Source organism: Neophocaena asiaeorientalis, unplaced genomic scaffold, assembly GCF_003031525.2.
Source record: "Neophocaena asiaeorientalis asiaeorientalis breed wild unplaced genomic scaffold, Neophocaena_asiaeorientalis_V1.1 scaffold584, whole genome shotgun sequence".
NCBI lineage: Eukaryota > Metazoa > Chordata > Mammalia > Artiodactyla > Phocoenidae > Neophocaena > Neophocaena asiaeorientalis.
The window spans coordinates 762,991-776,991 of NW_020173778.1; the positions used below are offsets into that span (position 1 = coordinate 762,991).

Consider the following 14,001-nt stretch of genomic DNA (forward strand, 5'->3'; position numbering starts at 1 on the left):
CTCTGGAAGACTGCTTGAACCCTAGAACTATCTGGCTTTGTACATTTGACTTTCCGTTTGCCCCCATAGCTTCATCTCTTTCTGCCTCTAGGCTTTTACGATATGTTAAGGCCTGAAGAACAGACTTGAGATAGGTCCAATTCATTGCAGATTCACGATCCACACTGACTTGTAAATACTCTCTTGTCTTCCTTACCATAAAAGCACATATCTGAGTCCAATGTGTTTTAAGGCTAATGAGGCACAGACCGCACCAATGGATTGGGGTGAGGTGCACGGATTGAACACAATTTTCTGTTCTGTTATTAGTACTACATGCCCAGAGGAATATTTATTTTAGCATTCTTCTCCTGTGATTAATTTCTAAACCTGCACGCACTTCACCAATATAAGCCTAAAAGTTTGCCAAAATGTGGAGAACAACGTCTTGCTGTTACTACCTTGAATGGACAACGTATAAATACCTGCTACTCCAACACGTTGAGTTGCTTTATGAAGAAATGTCTAACTTAAGGTAGAACATTACTATCAAAAGGGCACTTAAATTTGGGTGAGAGTTATTGATTACAAAACACATACATATAGTAAGTTCCTTCAAAGTAAAGCTCTTGAAGCACAGGAACCTGACCTTGAACACTTACGCTTGTCTAATTGATGCAAGTGTGTGTGTTGCTTTCTTCCTTCGTGCAAGTGTGATATTCAAAATACTTAACAACTTATACGGCACCGACACCAACCAGGCAAAATAAGGCTCCTATAGAGTAACAGGGTCTCTGGAGGGCCTTGCTCTGCTGGGTGTTATTCAATGGCTGAACCGAGCAGAGGTGGGGGTCCCAGTGGAGGGGCTGCATGAGCTGCGGCAGGGAGCTCCTCAGGGAGTTGGAGCAGCAGCTGTTTGTAATTATTGAAATATTTTTACTACCAATATTTATACACTGGTGTATACTAACTAGATGTTATCAGCCCAAGCTGTTTAAAATAAAGCAATATGTATGGACAAATATCGATGTAATTTATATTGGGACATTTGATACAGTGGATACCAAAAGTTTAAAAATTATTTATAATGATACAATTCTAACTTGCCCATATTTGCCAATTTTTCTACCTGCCACCAGTCTGCAGTCCCAATACCCTACCAAAGCAGAAAGTGTCATTTCCATAACAGGAAGCAAGAAACAAACTAACAGGTCCCTCGGATTTCTCAATAAATCACTATTGAATAAATGGAGTACAAACAAGGCCATTCAAAGAGTTGACTAAGAATATTCAAGAGCTAAGAATGGAAATTTAGAATCACGGTCTTCCGGCCTATGACTTAAGGAGCAACAACGTGTGGATATATTTTCCTCTACCTGTACATTTCTACTGATTCTTCAGGATTCCGTTCATCCCATCTCTGTCCTTTTATACTTCAGAAGAACACTAAGCCCGTTTTCTTCTCCTTCTACCTCACCTGCTAACCAGTCATATCTCACAAAAGCATGGAATTTCTTGGGGTTTGCCCCCAGTCCTGTACTCTTGGGAGAAAAGAAATATATGTGAGGGATGCAAGGGGCTATCTTCTTACCCTCCACTCCCCAGTCATGGCCATGTATGTTCCTAAGTGCAGAGGGACCTAATGAGAGGACAGGATGCTTAGTTTCTCAAATATGCACTTGAAAACAATGTCAACCATGAACATATTCATAACCCAGATGATGTTCACGAAAAACACTGACCCTCTCTTTTTCAGCTTACTCTTTTATTACTCAGGGGATGGCATAAATAGCACATTTTCTTTCTTACCTTCTCATTCACTTCTTCATTTCATAGGGATTTGAATTGTTTTCCTACCATTAGAGACACCTGTGGATAAATTTAATGTTTTTTTAATTCTATGATGGATATATAGCAAAACAATAAACGGAGACGATCCAAATGTGTTGCAAACAGTCGTCTCGGACGCCTATGAATCGTGGTGTTGTAAATCATTAGAATCAGTGACAGTTCTCAAGTTTGTTTTCTTTTTAAAGCAATACAGAAGCATTGATGATTAACAGCTGTGTTTATCACAATTGATGGCATACACTAGCATTTCCACACAACTTTCATAAAATGGAATCACAAGAACAAAACCCTCACCAATGCTCACAGGCATGTGCGCGCACACACACACAACCCAGTAAAACCATTTAGGTGCAGAGGGACACAATTGTAAATTCAACGGAACTTATTTTTTTTGGCTACAGGTCAAAGAGGACTGGGAAAGGCAACCCAAACAAAATGTGTTCAGATAGATCACATCCTCCTCCAAAATGCTGAAACAATTAGGATTTTCTTTACTCATTCCTGTGTGTGGTTCTCTGGTACCTTATCACGACCCAGTTATAATACCAGAGGGAGGAAACAGTCAGGGAAAACAAGGAGGTGATGAAAACTGTAAAAAGGCTTTGTAGAATCACAAATATTTGGAGTCAGCATACTACGGAACACGATTAGGACACAAATCCTCCTAGATTTGAGAACCCTGTCTACTACAGAAGTATCTCTCCTCTGTTGCTTATAAAATGAGGACAACAATGCCTCCCGTATGATAACCTGACCGTCTAAGTTTGCAGTCAATATAACATGTCAAACACTGCCCTTGGAGTTCCAGAAATGTCTGGAGACTGGAAGATCTGCATTGACAGTGCCTGAACTGTTTTCAGCTTTGTTTTTCTAAATTCTCCACCATCTTTGGACTAAACAAGTTACTGACATATTGTCAAGTTACAATAACAGAAGGAAAAAAAGCAACATTAATCGTTTCAAGGAGTTTTGAGGCCAGGACACTTCTTGTGTCTGCTGGGAAGATAGACGAGTGGCCACGAGCTGCAACTCTGGACAATTAACCTAGGGAGCACACAGCTTCCCTGCCCAGGGTGGACACAGGGACACCATCACTCCCCAGTCACTTCCCAGCTTACACCATGGTCTCATTGTAAGGATTGTCATTTCTCACCTTCCCTCCTCCTCTGCCTGGTTATTCTGCCCTGGGGTTATCTGCTGTGTCTAACTCATTACTGGTTATTATCAACCTCTGTGTACGTATTATCATTTCTCCGGCTGTTGACTAACTAAATTACCACGCACGTGGAGCAGAGTATCTGCTGAGTATGCTGACACTCTAGAAGGGAAATTCTATTTACAAGAGCTCATCAGGGACTTCATCTGGCTAACATCATGATTTGGTTGCATGAAGAGATGTGTGCTTCCCCTGTCACAGTTTCACTAGGCAATATGAACTCCTTACTGAGCCTTCGGCACCTGTGGTCGGGGGCCGGACAGTCCAAAATGTGAAGGAGAGCCTCTTGCTGAAAGGGAAATTACATTTCGATAGTCATCTCTCCTTCCAAATTGCCTGTTTCCTGATATCCACTCTCTAGGCCAAATGAACATGACTGAAGTAAAACTATTTCAGGAGGAGCTAACTTCAAAAATAGAAGGAAAGTGAGGCACTGATGGGCTCTTCCGTGTTGGAGACTGTGTATCTGATCAGCCCCAGCGCGTGGGCTGTGAGAGATGGGTAGGGAAGTAGCAGTGCAATTTACGGTGTAAAGCAGACTGCTCTCCAAACTCTGCAATGGCCAATTTGGTCTAAACCACCGTGTGAAGTGTGGATAATAAAAACAGGAAACCTGGGACTTCCAGTGGAACGAATCTCTGTAAAATAGTCATAGCCTTAGGAAACCATAAAAAGCAAAGCCATTTCACCAATATGTATTTATTCTGTACTAACATCTTCCAGATAAAAGGAAAGAGTGAAGGAGGAAAGGGAGAAACAAGGATGGTAGAGCCATTTGGCCAAAATTTTAAAAGGCTCCTTTTATTTAAATACCTGAGCTCCCTGCAAAGCCTCACTCAGAATCCTTGCTATCTTCGGGCTCTCCTTGCCACTTAACTAAAAAGTCACAAGTATTGTTTTGTTATATGCCCTTTCTTGCACACATTATATAAAAAGTATCTGTTTTAATGACTTAAGAGTTTGTTTGGTATTTTTTATACTGAATAATATCTTAACAGAATACTTGTAGTAACCAATATTTTCAATGAGAGTGGAAAACCATTTTGGCTGGAAAAATGGTAATTTGTAGAAATGGACATAGTGAATAGAGCATGTTAAATCTAATATGCTTTCTCATTTGTTTTACTATAAGTATCAGGATTTTTCCTGGAGAGTTTTCTTTTCTGAAATACTGAACCATAAAGTGATCTCATACAATGTAAGGTCCACAAGGACAGGGATGTTATGTCCCCAGCACAGTCCATGGCACAAAACTACTGCATAAAAATTCGAAGAAATGAGAGAAAAGTAGTCCAAAATAAAATAAAACCTTACACAGTGTATTGTTTCATTTCTTCTCAAGCTTCAAACTAACCCTTTCATTGCTAAATTAAACCAGGACCCTTTTTATTCCCAGTCACTAATTAAAAACAAGTGGCAGAAACAGTATAGTGGTTTTACGCATTCATTATGAACCCACTTAAAATTCAACTAAATGTAAACAGGAAAATGCTGTGGTAGAGGCACCACAGGTTCTCAGTGTGACCTTTTCAACTCTCCTGGCTTTGATCCTGATATTATTAGAACTACTTAATGCAAGGAAGCACTAACTATGACTTATTCCAAAACTCAGTCAACTGAAGGACTGAAAACTCAATTTCTATAGTATTATGGGTTTTTTCTTTTTTTCTTTTCTGGATCTATGGCATAAGAGATGGATTAAGAAATATCTGTATGCAGACGTTTGTGATTTACCTCACTAAGGGATTAAAACAATTCGATCTGCAAATTTTGGTCATTGGTTACAATATGAGATGACAGAGGGAGCAACAACTGAGGTCAACAAGGTCTCCTTCATCTCTAGTATTTACTTTTTGTACTCCTCAGCTTCTCTTTGCTTCCTAGATATCTGTCCAGGACAAGACTTTCCAACACTAGGCTGGCAGAGAACATAGACTGAATCTTCTAGAATTTTGATTGCAGTTCATTCCCAAGTGCTCCCAAATAACTACCTTAGGTAGACTGAAAATGTAACTTGGACATCACCTGAATGACATCATGGTACTTTTTTCTTACTCCTTAAAAGCACTCTGCCAGAAATTTAGTCAACATTGTCTGAGGATGCTGGTCCCTGTACTCCTCCACAGGCAGCCATGCCAAGGGGCCTCCCCTCCATGAATCAACATAGGGAATGACCCAAAGACTGGCTTTATATAGCCTTGTGTTTGCACGGGCAGCAAAATGGCAGAGATGAGTAATGTAACAATCAAATGGGCAGATAGTTTCTTCAACCATTTGTTCTGCATATGTTTAGCAGATCATCACTATCTTGGACCTTACAGTTTGTGCAGAAGATATTCTCCAGAGAGAGAGGGGGTCTAAAATGAGTCAGTGCAAAGATTAGTCTTAGTATAAGAGACAGTAGATAATCGCCTGTTTCACCATGTTGTAAAAGTCAGCTCTCTTGCAGCTGACCACTTTGAGCATGCATCTCGAAGGTTTGCAGTTGTTAATTTGGATATGTTGCTCTATGACTCTAATCTCATGCCACATCAAGTTTAAGGAGATAAAGAGCCTATTGTTTAAGGCTTCAATTTTATTAACAATGTTTACTAAGATTATTCGTTCTTTTTGTAATAAGAACTGGACTTTTATTTCTTTTGCTTCTATTATAAGTCAGACTTTCAGTAGTTCAGCAAAAATGTATCTTTACCTTCTTGGCCCTGCTTTGAACAAAAGATATGCACTCATCACCAAAAAGTGAACTGCAAATGAGACCCAGAACTGGTTGCTTCTTCAAAGTGCCAGGATATCCGACCTCCCAACTTTCATCATGGATTTGGCTCTCCCAGATAAAAGGAAGATAAAATGCATTAAAAGAGGCCTTCCCTGGTGGCGCAGTGGTTAAGAATTCACCTCTTAATGCAGGGGATACAGGTTTGAGCCCTGGTCCGGGAAGATCCCACATGCCGTGTAGCAACTAAGCCCGTGCGCCACAACTACTGAGCCTGAACTCTAGAGCCTGCGAGCCACAACTACTGAGCCCGTGTGCCACAACTACTGAAGCCCTCATGCCTAGAGCCCGTGCTCCACAACAAGAGAAACCACCTCAACGAGAAGCCACCGCAATGAGAAGCCTGCGCAATGCGATGAAGAGCAGCCCCCGCTCACTGCAACTAGAGAAAGCCCACATGCAGCAACGAAGACCCAATGCACCCAAAAATAAAATAAATTTTAAAAATTTGTTTAAGTTTTAAAAAATGCATTAAAAGAGCAAGGATACAGGGAAGACTCTACTAAAAATGAGGTGGAAAGTGATGACTGAATGCTAACTCAGAGAGACACCTGAGACTTCAAAAGATCTCTGGGAGAAGATAAAAATGAGTATGTTTTTGAAGAAATCAATTCCTAACTCCAGAAGGATTTTCAGAAAAGGATACAGGGAAATAGAAGTAAACTTAGCATTCCAGAACTCTGTTCCCATATCTTCTTGAGTGAAAGCTGTACAAACTCAGAAGAATATGAAAACTTAGAATGTCAGTGCATTTTTGTAGAATGATAGAATTAGGCAAGAGAAAATAAAATTAATGATACTGTCAACAATGACTTCCGGTGGAAGACAGGATGTGAGCCAGATTCTGAAGACTCCCAAGAGCATCAGTTGGCAGCATGGAGTGGGCAGGAAAAGAGACTGGGAGATGCTTCCCACAGTCCTCTGTGCTTCCCCATCCTCACATACATCACACTTCATTGAAGTTGTTTAAAATCTGGCCACCCGCAAAACAATAAACCCCATAAGGTCAAATAAAATGACTAAGCTATTTAATTTTATAACCCTACTTAGCAAAATACCTCCATTAATATTGGTTGAATACATGGGGGCATAAACATTCCTTTTGATATAAAAGCCCTCAGTACAGCAAATATGTAAAGGCTTTTCATGGCTGGCTATCTGCCCTCTTGGCCATATTTAACTAGAGTCTCCTCCTCTGCCATCACCTGACCAAGATGTGGCCCTGAGTCTCTAACTCTGAATGATTCGGCCCCTAGACCTGAGGCTAAAGCCACCTCACCCAATGAATGTTGATTTCCTCCATCTACTAAACTACTCAGCCTAGCACTTACAATATTTCATCTGTTATCCCTACCTTACCTAAACTACCCATCTATGTCCTCTTTCCTTTGCTTCCATTTTATTCCCATAAACATTTGATGATGGTGATAATGATGATTATAATAATATCCAGGCAATTTTCTAAGCATTTTATATACATTACCTTATTTAATCCTTCTAACAATGCTAGGAAGCAGGTAGTGTTATTATCCTCAGGTTAAGAAGAAGAAACTGAGACACAGAAGGTTTAAGGAATCTGTCCATGTGCACTGCTAGGAAGAAGTGAGTACCACTTGGATCTGAACCCGAGTATCCTGGCTCCAAAGTTTATGCCCTTCAACCCTATGGTCTATCTCCCTCCTAGACACCTTAATGAGTGTCTACTATACCCACACAGTACTGTGCCGCTAGACAAGGGGATACTAAGATCAGCTAGAAATAGACCTTGCCATTGAGATGTCTAGTATGGGGAGAAAAGACTTGAATATAATAAGCAAAACACACTGCAGAAATTCATGAATAACTTTTAACATAATAATAAGGGTCAGAACGAAGTTCTGCAGAACTTTTCTCACTCTCACGGTAAATAGGAACTGGGGTTTGGCGAAGGTTTGTGACATACACACTAAATAACATACCCAAAGCCTAAGCTTCCTTCAAGGCCACAACAAGACTTTCTCTTCTGAAAAGCTACTGGCGACTAACCCCACTCCCACCACAGGCTTTCCATTATTCTGAATTTGAATAATGTTATTCTGAATTCATAACTTGAGACACCCAGCCCACCACTAACCTAATCAAATATTGCCTTAGAATTATATTTTAGATGGTTAATACATGGAAGTTATATCACCCTAAAAACATTACAGAAGCAATGACTATAAAACCATCTCTTAAAGTTCTTACAATTCTCAGTACAGTACAGAGCAGACATATGTACCCAATGAATAAATGATGAATGACTGAACAAAAAATGAATAGATGGATGATGGATTTGTAAGTAAATGACATGGAACTTTGGAAGCAAGTGAGAGAGAGAGCCTGTGATAAAAAGCTTTGGGCATTAGTAAAATGTTTAATCAGATAGATTTGGTGCCCCCAAATAAAGACCAGGAGCACAGGCAATTAGCACAGTCTTGGCAGCAGGAAAAAAAAACAAAACAAAACCCCACTTCATTCTCCCACCCCCATGCCCTTACACACTTGCATACTTGGAAGCAAGAGTCAATTTGCTGGCACCCAATGCAAGTCCTTTCTGGAAGTGATTACAGTCACAAATCTACTTTTAGTCAAAGGTGTTAAAAAACGAGAGGGAGACCATCCAATTCTTACTTTCCCTTTGTGATGAACTGTTAAAAAGTGATACAATTGGATAGAAAAGGAGTGAGAAGGGAAAGAGACACAAGAATAGACTACAGGAGACCAAATAAAACGTTCCAAGTGGCAAGCATTGCAAAATAACACTTCATCATTCCCAAATTCCTCCTGGGCATTGACTAACGGGAGTGTCGTTATTACCTGGTGAGAGGTCAGCTTTGAAGAGCTCAGAGTATTCCTTTAAAGTCTTTGGACCTAGTCTCAAGTTCAAGGATGCACAAGTGAAGCCTGCAACCATTATGATATTATGTTTACCAGGTTCTACTAAAGCTATCCTGATGAAAAGATCAGCTGACTTTGAATGTATACTAGGTCTCAGTAAGCATGTCTGGGAAATTCAGAAGAAAGACACCATTGGCCAAAAGAAACTACACAAAAGACAGAAATTGGAGGCTTCTGAACTGTGCATTCTTTGAAGCCCTTTCTGCAAAGAAGGAAGTCAAGTGCATCCCTATCTACTCTTACCAATATCCACTCAAGTAAAGTCGTGATAAAAATCGAAGCATTTTGTGGAGAATAAACACTCTCCACTGTGAATGCTACTAAGACTAGAGTCTTTAGTTAAGCAGATAACTAAGCCCACTCATTCTCAGACTCTCCATCATTCTTATCTATGCAGAACAGACCCCCTGGAGCTTCCCACTTTTCTCCTGGGTTTATCTGCCTCATCTCATCCCTCGAACCTCCCAGGAGCATCTTTGTAGCAGAAGCTCCCAGTCAGTTTATAGATTATCTTTCCCCTGACCTGACACCTAAGCCCCAAGCATCTATATTTAATCACCTGTTAGACATCCATTTTGTTTTCCATTTGGATCTCAAACCTAACACAAATGAAAAAGAAATCTTGACTCTCATTGGCTCCTGAAAACTCATTTCTTTACAAACTTCTCCAGCTCAGTAAATGGCAACAATGTTCACCAATTTGATCAAGGCAGAACGCCTATGAGCTGTTCTTAATTCCTCTTTCTCTCCCTTCTTTCACATTCTACTTGCCAGTTCTGTTGAAATTTTCATCTTTTCTCCATCTGCCTGGCTTCAACCCTAGTCTAAGCCACTATTATCTCTGACTTGCACTACCACAAAAAAGTCCTAACTCATCTCCCAGCTAATGTCATATTGCAGAGTAAATAAGAACCATTAGCTTGGTGGCCAAAATAAAGCATTTATTTATTACATTTACTTGTAAAATCATTGTATATAATAATAATGTGATCAAACTCCAGGTGGAGAAAACAATAATTATGTGAAGATGATCATAATTATAATAAATGCTCTAAGTTTTACAATGATTTCATTATCCAAGTGAAAATTCACAGAGTTAGTGGTTAAAAGCTGAACACTTACCCTGCCAACACCGAGCAGCCACCGTCACCTGCCATCTGAACTGCAAGTAGCCTCAATTCCACTTTTGCCTCCACTAAGCTCTGTTGTCCACAAAGCTATTAAAGTGAACTTTTAAAGACATAGATCTGAATATATGACTCCTGCACTTACAATCCATTGTGGCAGAGATCTTCCCATTCTCTCCATCTTCTTTAAAATGATAGCCCCCACCATCACTAGCTTTAGGGAGTACAAGGCTGCTCAGCAGGAGAATTGATCTCTCTGCTTCCTTTTGGCACAAAGGAGGTGAGTCCGTGTGATGATGTCTGGGCTAATAGAAGTCAACAGAACTGAAATGGATGCAGCCTCCAAGTGATTCCTAAAAGGCAAAGCCACTTATCCTGCATTCCCTCTTTCCTCCTTCCTGTGGGTAGGAATACAGATAGGATGGTGAGAATCTACCTGTATTATTCTCTGCTGAAAAATACTTTATGACACATAGTAGCCACTCAAGTATTCAAATCAATGAAAGATAGAGGAACACAGTGTAAGACAACTATACATTCTCCTGCACAGATACTTATTAGATATCTGGTAGTAAATAATATAGTATTACCACTAAGAAGAGAGCTACAAAACTTATGAGAAAGAAAAAAGGCAATGTAGTCGTATTTAATGCCAAAGTCATAATTGATATTCTAATAATTATGGAAGTTATGAAAAGAAATAGCCAGGCACTTTACGTCAGTGACCCATGTCTAGAAGTCACACAGAGATATGATCTGTGCTCAAGGTCAAGAATAAAGCACTCTAGAGTCAGGAAGCTGGTATCAAAACCCAACAAAATCAAAAAAGGAGGAAAGATTAAAGCAACAACATTTTTCCAGGACATTATATATCCTTGGGCTCAAGTTGTTCAGAGTAACAAAGTTAAGATAGAGAATTTTATTTTGCTTAAATCTTTTTAAGATAAAGGGGCATGTATTATCTCACCTAACTACAATGTTAGGAGAAAATTCTCAGACTTCAGGCAGAGCTGGACCCAAATGTTAAGAGGATGTCATTGAGGATCCATTGTCTCTCTCTCTCTCTCTTTTTCTTTTTACTTTTGAACTCAATTTAGACTTATAGAAGAGAGTTCCTGTATACCCTTTCCTTACTCAGTTGCCCTTTTGTTAACATCTTATGTAACCATAGTACAATTACCAAAGCTAATAAATCAACCTTGGTACAGGTTTGTTGACTAAATTAGAGACCTTATTAAAATTTCACCAGTTTTTTCACTAACATTTTTTCCTGTTCCAGTATCCTACCAGGATTCCACCTTGCATTTAGTTGTTATACTTCCCCAGTCTCCTCTGATGCATAATAGCTCCTCAGTTTTCCATGTCTCTCATGATGTTGACATTTTTGAAGATTATTGGCCAGTTATTTGGTAGAATGCCTCTCAGTTTGGGTTCCTCTGATTTTTTTCTCTTGATTGGAATAAGGTTCTGTGTTTTTGGCAAGAATACCACAGAAACTATGCTATTGCCTTTTCAAGGAATCTTATCAAAGGATTAACAGTGTAATAATGTTTCATTACTGGTGATGTTAATCTTGATCAATTGGGTAAGTGGTGTCTGCTGGGTTTCTCCACCTTGAAGTTGCTATCTTTCCCTTTGGAGGTAAAAAATACTTTGGAGGAGATCATTTAGTCTATGCAAGTTCTGTGTCTCCCACAAATTTTGTGCATTAATTTTATTGAGATGCAAAATTTCAAGTAGAAAACAAATCCTCTTTTACTAGTATACATGAAAAAATCACAACTAAAAAAAAAGGACAAACAACGAACTGGAAAAAAAATCACAATCTAAAATTTACTGAAAAAGATGTGTATTAAGAAAACCATATTAGCGTCCCGCTTTTCTCCTACTGCTGTAGCCTGAAACATGCTGACTCCTGGCCCTGTCACTCCAGAGGCACCCTTTAAACCATCGCAGCCCCCAGTCGTTGAGGGCTTTAGCCCCAGTGTACACAGCACGTCGGAAAGCTTCAAGGAAAAGTTTCTTCGCAAGACCCGCAAGAACCCAATGGTACCCATAGGCTGCCTGGGCACAGCGGCTGCCCTTACCTACGGCCTCTACTGCTTCCACCGGGGTCAGAGCCAGCACTCCCAGCTCATGATGTGCACCCGAATTGCCCCCAGGGCTTCATGGTCGTATCCATCTTGGCAGGTCTGGCTGCATCCACTCTGAAATCTCAACCCTGAGTCGGTGGCCTGGCCTTGAAAGCTCCGTGGAGATCGTTCCCAGCTCCAGGAGCAACCACCGGTCCTGCCCCTGGCATTATTCCCTCATCTCCCCTGACAAGCCCCTGTATCAGTGGTGTCAGAAGTAGCCAATTGTGTAACCGACAGATTTTTTCAGGAATCTCAGGTTCGGTTCAGTTTGAGTGTTGCATACTTCTACTTGTGCTGCACCTTCTCCACTCCCTACTTAATAAACTCTGATCCACTTGTAAAAAAAAAAAAAAAAAAAAAGGAAAGAAAGAAAACCATAGTATACCAAAATAACATTTAAAAATTATAATAGTGTCTAACTATTGCTTTTGCTTCAAATGCTGTATATCAGTGGTTCTTACACTTTTCTAGGCCATGGAACCTCTGGAGAACCTGATGAAAGATGAGAGCTCACTCTATCCCTTAAAAAATGAAAATAGGCACATGTTGACAATTTTGAGAATTCATAAACCACCAAACCTCATCCTTACATTGCTGAGGGGTCTTCAGGCTAAGCACCTCTTTCTTAATACCAAAGAGCAGCTGTAACTCAATTTGCTTTTCATAGGTCCACCTATATGCCCTTCCTTGATGATGTCCTTTCCTCAGTTTGTTATGGTAGAAAAAGGGAAAAGAGGGAAGGAGGAAAGGAGGGAAGGAAGAAAGGAAGGAAGGAAGGGCAGATGGGGGCCAGGTTGGAGAGAGAAAGAGAGAGGTAGAAAGAAATAATCATAATGTCCCATGTTCCCATTACTTCTCTTGCCCAGAATAGAAAAAAATAGTCTAAAAAAATGACCAATTCTTCTTAATTTTTTTCCTAAACTGCTTTTTAAGTTGGATCTTGAGGTGTATTAGAAACTATTCATTTTACCCCATTCAGCTTTTCTTTCCTCCCTCATTCCATCCACCCAATACCCCCCCATACCTTTTCCTTTCTGAGTACGTTGCTCCCTCAAAGATTTTATGTTTCTTTCAAATATATGTTCACAGGAATTGTGTACTACCACAAGAATTATATTCTTCCAAGTAAAAAACAGAAGGAAGCTAAGAAGTTCTGACATCTACTTTTAAAGACAAATTTTCACCAGGATCCTAAGGTCACTTTGTCCACTTTTTAAAGGAAGGCCTAAAAATATCTGAGGGTCTTTTTTCTTCTTTAAAACTGTTTCTCTTCTGAAGCAGTTGACACCATTCCATGAAATTTTTGCAGCAAATTTGCACTAAGTGCACTCAATGTCATGAAACTCCTTTCTGTTTTTCGGTATGTTGGGATGCTGACTCAAATGCATTTCATTTGAAAATTAAAAGCAAATTTCATAAGCTACTTGCTTTGCACGGAGAAATTTGGGTCAGTCAGTGAGAAAGACAACAGGCTTTTTTCATGGACCTGTTTTGAGGTAAGAACCATGCCTTTCCTAGAAGGACTCTGCCCCTCCCACCTGAGGGAGCTCTGGGTGTTCTTCACCACAACTATTTCTTCATCCTAAGAATCTTTGGGCCTAATTGTTGTTCCAGAAAATTTTGAGTCAAGTCTGCTGCATTAGTCTTTTACATAATACAACTTGGAAAAACTCTTTTCAGCATACCTAATTCAAATGAGTCCATCTGTGAAACCCAAAATATGAGATTTTCATAAAATGCAGATGCAATAACAGACTCAAAGCACAAAAGACAGCATTTATACAACCCATTAGGCAATAGTCAAAGCTTTCCTTCTCTAAAGAGAAAAAGGAAAATTGTATCATCTTCTAGCCAATACAGTAAGTCCTACTAGTTTAAGCTTTGATGTTGCCACATCAAGAATTCTTTCTCTAGTATGTTCAAAATCATGAAGAACATTCTGATAATAAGAGTTGTCTTTATGACCTCCTTTGATTTCTTTCATTAATACTAAAGAAATAA

General features: G+C 39.7%; 1 pseudogene; it reads left to right on the plus strand.

Moving 5' to 3' along the window:
- Positions 1–11,770: 11,770 nt before the first annotated feature.
- Positions 11,771–12,090, plus strand: LOC112404057 (HIG1 domain family member 2A pseudogene; annotated as a pseudogene).
- Positions 12,091–14,001: the final 1,911 nt, after the last annotated feature.